This window comes from Bombyx mori, chromosome W (genome assembly GCF_030269925.1).
Source record: "Bombyx mori chromosome W, ASM3026992v2".
In the NCBI taxonomy this organism is placed as follows: domain Eukaryota; kingdom Metazoa; phylum Arthropoda; class Insecta; order Lepidoptera; family Bombycidae; genus Bombyx; species Bombyx mori.
Genome location: NC_085135.1, coordinates 427,630 through 435,582, shown reverse-complemented (window position 1 = coordinate 435,582; position 7,953 = coordinate 427,630).

Genomic DNA, 7,953 nt, shown 5'->3' with positions numbered 1-7,953 from the left:
CTTGCTCTAGCGATCGACTTCTTTCAATCGATTAACTTTGAGCGCGTTAACGCTTTAGGTGATGCCATCCGCGCCGCCTCCACTGCACAGCACTTCATCGCCGTTGTGCAAGAATACGCCGACGTATACGCGTCATTAAATACGTACGTCCTCCCCTCAGTCCGCCGGTAATCAATGGCGTATCCGTAACGATAGGATTTTTTAACGCTTACGGTCTCGCAAATCAACGTGATCAGGTTTCTGACTTTTTGCGTGACCATCAAATTTATATCTTTTTAGTGCAGGAGACCCTACTTAAGCCCGCGCGCCGTGACCCTAAAATCGCGAACTATAACATGGTCAGGAACGACAGGCTCTCTGCTCGTGGTGGTGGTACCGTCATTTACTATAGAAGAGCCCTGCATTGCATCCCGCTCGATCCTCCCGCGCTCGCTAATATCGAAGCATCAGTGTGCCGAATCTCACTGACGGGACACGCGCCGATCGTTATCGCGTCCGTCTATCTTCCACCGGATAAGATCGTTCTAAGCAGTGATATCGAGGCGCTTCTCGGCATGGGGAGCTCTGTCATTCTGGCGGGCGACCTAAATTGGTTTACAATTTAGGTCGCCCACCACAACCCCTAATGGCAGGCGGCTTGACGCGTTAGTTGATGATCTCGCCTTCGATATCGTCGCTCCGCTAACCCCGAATCACTACCCGCTAAATATCGCGCATCGCCCGGATATACTCGACATAGCGTTATTAAAAAACGTAACTCTGCGCTTACACTCGATCGAAGTATTTTCAGAGTTAGATTCAGACCACCGTCCCGTCGTTATGAAGCTCGGTCGCGCTCCCGATTCCGTTCCCGTCACGAGGACTGTGGTGGATTGGCACACGCTGGGCATCAGCCTGGCTGAATTTGATCCACCATCGCTCCCGTTTAACTCGGACTCTACCCCGTCTCCTCAGGATACCGCTGAAGCCATAGACATCTTAACATCACACATCACCTCGACATTAGATGGTCATCGAAACAAGTTGTAGCGGAGGACTTCCTTTACCGCTTCGGGTTGCCCGACGATATTAGGGAGCTCCTTAGAGCTAAGAACGCCTCGATACGCGCCTACGACAGGTATCCTACCGCGGAAAATCGTATTCGAATCTGTGCCTTACAACGCGACGTAAAGTCTCGCATCGCCGAAGTCCGAGATGCCAGATGGTCTGATTTCTTAGAAGGACTCGCGCCCTCCCAAAGGTCTTACTACCGCTTAGCTCGTACTCTCAAATCGGATACGGTAGTAACTATGCCCCCCCTCGTAGGCCCCTCAGGCCGACTCGTGGCGTTCGATGATGACGAAAAAGCAGAGCTGCTGGCCGATACATTGCAAACCCAGTGCACGCCCAGCACTCAATCCGTGGACCCTGTTCATGTAGAATTAGTAGACAGTGAGGTAGAACGCAGAGTCTCCTTGCCACCCTCGGATGCGTTACCACCCGTCACCCCGATGGAAGTTAAAGACTTGATCAAAGACCTACGTCCTCGCAAGGCTCCCGGTTCCGACGGTATATCCAACCGCGTTATTAAACTTCTACCCGTCCAACTCATCGTGATGTTGGCATCTATTTTCAATGCCGCTATGGCGAACTGTATCTTTCCCGCGGTGTGGAAAGAAGCGGACGTTATCGGCATACATAAACCCGGTAAACCAAAAAATCATCCGACGAGCTACCGCCCGATTAGCCTCCTCATGTCTCTAGGCAAACTGTATGAGCGTCTGCTCTACAAACGCCTCAGAGACTTCGTCTCATCCAAGGGCATTCTCATCGATGAACAATTCGGATTCCGTACAAATCACTCATGCGTTCAACAGGTGCACCGCCTCACGGAGCACATTCTTGTGGGTCTTAATCGACCAAAACCGTTATACACGGGAGCTCTCTTCTTCGACGTCGCAAAAGCGTTCGACAAAGTCTGGCACAATGGTTTGATTTTCAAACTATTCAACATGGGCGTGCCGGATAGTCTCGTGCTCATCATACGGGACTTCTTGTCGAACCGCTCTTTTCGATATCGAGTCGAGGGAACCCGCTCCTCCCCACGATCTCTCACAGCTGGAGTCCCGCAAGGCTCTGTCCTCTCACCCCTCCTATTTAGCTTATTCGTTAACTATATTCCCCGATCGCCGCCGACCCATTTAGCTTTATTCGCCGACGACACGACTGTTTACTATTCCAGTAGAAACAAGTCCCTAATCGCGAAGAAGCTTCAGAGCGCAGCCCTAGCCCTAGGACAGTGGTTCCGAAAATGGCGCATAGACATCAACCCAGCGAAAAGTACTGCGGTGCTATTTCAGAGGGGAAGCTCCACACGGATTTCCTCCCGGATTAGGAGGAGGAATCTCACACCCCCGATCACTCTCTTTAGACAACCCATACCCTGGGCCAGGAAGGTCAAGTACCTGGGCGTTACCCTGGATGCATCGATGACATTCCGCCCGCATATAAAATCAGTCCGTGACCGTGCCCCGTTTATTCTCGGTAGACTCTACCCCATGATCTGTAAGCGGAGTAAAATGTCCCTTCGGAAGAAGGTGACACTTTACAAAACTTGCATAAGGCCCGTCATGACTTACGCGAGTGTGGTGTTCGCTCACGCGGCCCGCACACACATTGACACCCTCCAATCTCTACAATCCCGCTTTTGCAGGTTAGCCGTCGGAGCTCCGTGGTTCGTGAGGAACGTTCACCTACACGACCACCTGGGAATCGAATCTATCCATAAATACATGAAGTCAGCGTCGGAACGGTACTTCGATAAGGCTATGCGTCATGATAATCGCCTTATCGTTGCCGCCGCTGACTACTCCCCGAATCCTGATCACGCAGGAGCCAGTCACCGTCGACGCCCTAGACACGTCCTTACGGAACCATCAGATCCAATAACCTTTGCATTAGACGCCTTCAGCTCTAACACTAGGAGAAGGCTTAGGGACCTCGGTAACCGTACTCGTCGAACTCGACAAAGAGTTCGCCGTGCAACCTAACCCATGAATCAGCTCGCTGAGTTTCTCGCCGGATCTTCTCAGCGGGTCGCGATTCCGATCCGGTAGTAGATTCATTCGCGAAGCAGCTACTCTTGAGCTGTTAGGTCTCCTTCGGAGGCGCTCGGGTAGCTGTTAGCAAATCCCACCCCTCCTGGGTGAGCCTTTGCTCGCCCACCTGTCCTGGTGAAACTGGAAAGGCCTCCGGGCCACCAGTAATCCTTCAATCATAAAAAAAAAAAAAAAAACAGTGCCAACAGAAGAGAGCATCATAACACACATACAACTATTTCCAGCAAAAGAAGCACACCATGTCAGAAAATCTTCCAAAAGAAAGTATTTATGCGAAACTTTAAATATTTCAAAAATGTACCGATTATACACAGACTGGTTCAAAGAACAGACAGACGCACGCTATTGTGATGTGAAGATGGCTACCAAAAGACAGTATGAGAGTATCTTTAATACAAAGTTTAATTATTCTTTTTTTCATCCTAAGAAAGATTTATGTGGCACTTGTACGCTTTATGAATAAGCTGAAGGCGAGCACAAGGAATCATTAAAAGATAAATACACAAAGCATATATATAATAAAGAACGAATTCGTGAAATCAAAAATTCAGAAAAGAGTAATCTTGATTCAAACTCCACTCTAGCTATTTTTGATTTAGAAAAGGTTTTAGGCGTACCTCAATCAGAGGTAGGTATAATTCACTATAAACGGAAGTATGCCGTTTATAACTTCACTGTTTTTGATGCTTCAAGAAAGAAAGGATACTGTTACATGTGGCATTTGCAAATTGCTAAAAGAGGATTAATAGAGATAGGTAGCTGTCTTTATAATTTCATTGAAGAACAATATCATAAACAAATAAATAAAATTTCATTTTATTCTGATGGTTGCACAGGACAGAATAAAAATAGATTCGTGTTTGCCCTTTATCTGTTTGCTGCTAATAGGTTCAAGCTAGAGATTATTCATCGTTTCTTTGAATCTAGCCATAGCCAAAATGAAGGTGATTCTATGCACGCATGCATAGAACGAGCGATGAAAAATAAACAAATTTATACACCTGATCAATTATACGGAATAGTTATGAATGCTAAGCAAACCGGTGAAAAATACCAAGTCAAGGAAATGAGACAAACTAATTTTTATGACATAAAATCATTTATTACTGGACAGAATTGGTTGAATGATACAGAAGGTAACAAAATATATTGGTCAAAGATCAAGGAAATTAAAGTGGCCTCCACAAACCCACAATCTGTTTACTTTAAGTATGATTATGATGACGACTTTACTGAAATGAATATAGGGTTAACATCAACTAAAAACATTAGAAAACGAAAATCTGCCTCTACCGCAGCAGCTTCATCTATCGCCGATGCGGTCTTACAGCCAGCCTATGACGGTCCAGTTTCAATTTCAAAAGCTCTGCACGAAGATCTATCAAGTCTTTGTAGGATAAATGCCATACCTCTCCATTACCACAGTTTTTACAATTCGTTGAAAAGTACAAATGGTACTGAAGCCGTTTTAGGTGAGGATGACTTTGAAAGTGAGAGCAATGAAGCAGACTGATTGATTTTTTATAACTAAGACTGATTGATGCTAATCTAAATTCTAGTGATTACTGCCTATTGTAACAATTGTGATTTACCTAAATAAAGATTATGTTTATTATAATCTCTTGTTTTTTTAAAACTTATATTTGCAATGTGTACCGAGTCATTTTCTATAAAATAAATAATGTGAAAAGCGTAGAAAGGCACCCACCAATTACCCAACAGTGGTTTAACAGTAACAGTTACAGTAATTTATAATAAAAATTCATAAACATTACATAACATTACGATGTTAACGTTGAATGCATTTATACAAAAACAAAGTTGTTATATAGCTATATGAAAAAAGACAGTTGTAACTTTTACAAGAACAAAATCGTATTGGATTATTACAATTACATTTCATTCATGAAAGTACTGTAGGAAAATATCGTAATATACGGTTATGGTTTTCATTATATTACAACTTTACGAGAATAAAACGGTTATATGCCGTTACTTAGCATATACCTAAATATAAAATCAGTATTATATATTTTTTATAATAACTTCAAAAGTATACATTATATTTTATTTTTTTCTATAGTATTTCTATATTAAGAAAAAAATTATGAATATAATGGTATATCATATGACAATTTAGGTCGGTTACTTTATGAGTTAAAACAGAATAACAGTTTTTTGCTCGTCCTGTAAAATTTACTTTTGTCTATTACAATTTTATTCCCCGGGGGCGTCGATATGCATATGTAACGTCATCCGACATGCGTCCCGCAATAATTCAATTTAAATTCGGTCCATGGCACTCACGGGAGCGTTTCAAGCCTTATTCATTTAGCTATCGACAATTTAAAACTCTGTTAGGGCTTTTGCTGACGCACAATCCCGTCGCCGTCGAGCGGGGGCCAGGGAGGCGGATCTCGCCCAAGCCCTGGCCCTCTAAGTGTTTCGGGTCCCCCCTCACATGTCGGTCTGGGGACCGGCGAGGGGGGCCTAAGAAGACGACGTGCAAGCTGCTCTGCACGCGTTTTACGCAAGAGCATCCGGGTGATGGAAGGCCGGCTATCCTCGACCCACGCTGGTTCTGGTCCAGCGGGGTATTCCGTAGGATAGCTCACTCTAACCGGCGCCATCTAGGCGGGCTTCGGATAGCCTGCCGACCGAGAGGGCTGGTGGTCGTGGCGCCGACGACCGCCGGTCCGGCGTCCCGAGGGGGAGGGTGATGGGAGAGATGTGCTCCGCACTAAACGCTTCACTTTCCCCCCTTTGCCTCTTCATGAGTTCTGTCTCATGCGAGGTTTGGACGTTGGTTGTTGAGCGACAGGAGGTTTTAGTCAGTTCGACTCTGACATGCTCCGCCCTCTATCCCCAGTGGAGGGCGGAAGTCCGGCGATTTCCTCCTGACCAAAAAAAAAAAAAAAAGGGCTTTTGCTGTACTAAAATTTTCCAAATGTGATTAAAGTTCTGTTAAATAAATGTAACAATGTTTTATTTTCAACGGCTGCAAACTAGAACCCTGCAGCTTCAAAAATCCCTCCTGTTTGATGGTTGTAAAAACGCGCGAGACACTAATAAGACAACGAAGGTTACAAATGCCATATACTCGTAATATAATTTAACAAAGATACTAATTTCATATGTAAAGAAAATTCTTTATTATTTAAAACTCTTTAGTTTTTTTTTTTTGTTTTTTTTTTCAGTGGCATTCAGTGTCATGGAGTGAAGTTTGTGATTCAGTAAAAAGAGAGTTCAGTATAAGAAACAAATACTGATTTGGCTTAAAGGACTTTGTTTCCAAGCCAGTAAAATTTATTAAAAAAAAAAGAGTTCAGTTTTGTGTATAGTTTAATTGTGTTTACAGTTTAATTTTTAATATTAATTTTTAAAGAAATTTAAGAGCTTTAAAGGTTGTTTTCTTATTATATCACATAAAACACAATTAAGTACTTTATTGTTTATTCATTCTGAAGTACTCCATATCACCACTATTGTTAATTAATGCATTATCTGTGCAACTTACCGTGACTAAAACCGAAAAGGCTCAGCGTATGTGATGAACATTAAACATTGCTGTTTTGGGATGTTCATATTTCTCGAAGCTCCAACGCAACGTCTGCCCGTCAGGTCGTTGACCCGCACATCAGCTGTTTGTTAGGTGACAAAAACATCTACCTACATGTTTATAAGCAAAGACAAAACTGTTTACAACCTTTTTTCCTATTTTTTACCTTTTTTTTAAATATTATTAATAAATAAATATGAATATTGTTTACTATAATGATAATAAAAACAAGACATTCAACATAAAAGTACAAAGGGTCCTACCGTTAAAAACGATAAATTCTAGACAACCACCGAGTGAAACATCTAAGGATACATAATATTAAATGCGGTTTACTTACTATCGCCGTGTACTATAATGTTAATAGAAAAATAAGAAATGTAATAAATAAAATGAATTTAAGCCTTGATGAATCTGTTATTAAGGTCGAATTTCGAATCGCATATTTATTCAATGTTATTTACTAGTACTACCTTCAAATGTTTTTTTTTTCTCTACCTATGCTCTGTATGCTTAGTGTGAGTTTTTTAACGTTCTCGATAGCGTAAAAGTTAGCTCATATTTGTATGGAATGGGATCGTTTGCCGCTAGGGGCGCTGTTCCAACTGCATACAAAATTGGGTTTACTTTTACGCTATCGAGAACGTTAAGAAACTCGCACTAAGCACACCGGTAGCCTAAGAAGCTATTCCAGCTACGCTCTGTCTGCCCTAATAAGAGCAGTGCTTCGCAGAATCTACCACCAGATCGGAATCGCAACCCACTGAGACGATCCGGCAAGAAACTCAGTGGATTAGCTACTTGGCACGTCAAACGCTTCGTCGTAATCTACAAGCTCGACGAGGAGTATACACGTAATTTTCCTGAACAATTTTGCTTAATACTGGTATTTCATTTGACATAAAATGACTACATTATATTAATAGATGAAAAAATAAAAAATTCGCATAGCATTATAGGACGCATTAAAATATTAAGAACTAGGTGTTGTGCCGCATTTTCGTCGTCGCTGTCGTCGCCGAACATACTGTTGAAGAGCAACCCGGTCGGCGGTGTATCGCGTTCCGACCCGGCAGGCTGGTTCTGGCCCAGCGGGGTATCCCGGAACACCAGCGGCACCGCCCGGGCGGCCTGGTAGGGCTGCCGTACCGCGGAGACCGACGTCGTTGGTCGTCGACTATCGCCTCGACGACCCGTCGGTCGGGCGTCCTCGGGGTGGCGCCGCGTGTCTGGTTGTAGTGTTGACCGCGGGAACCCCCCTACTCTGAACGGGTTCTGACCCCGGACGGAGATCGG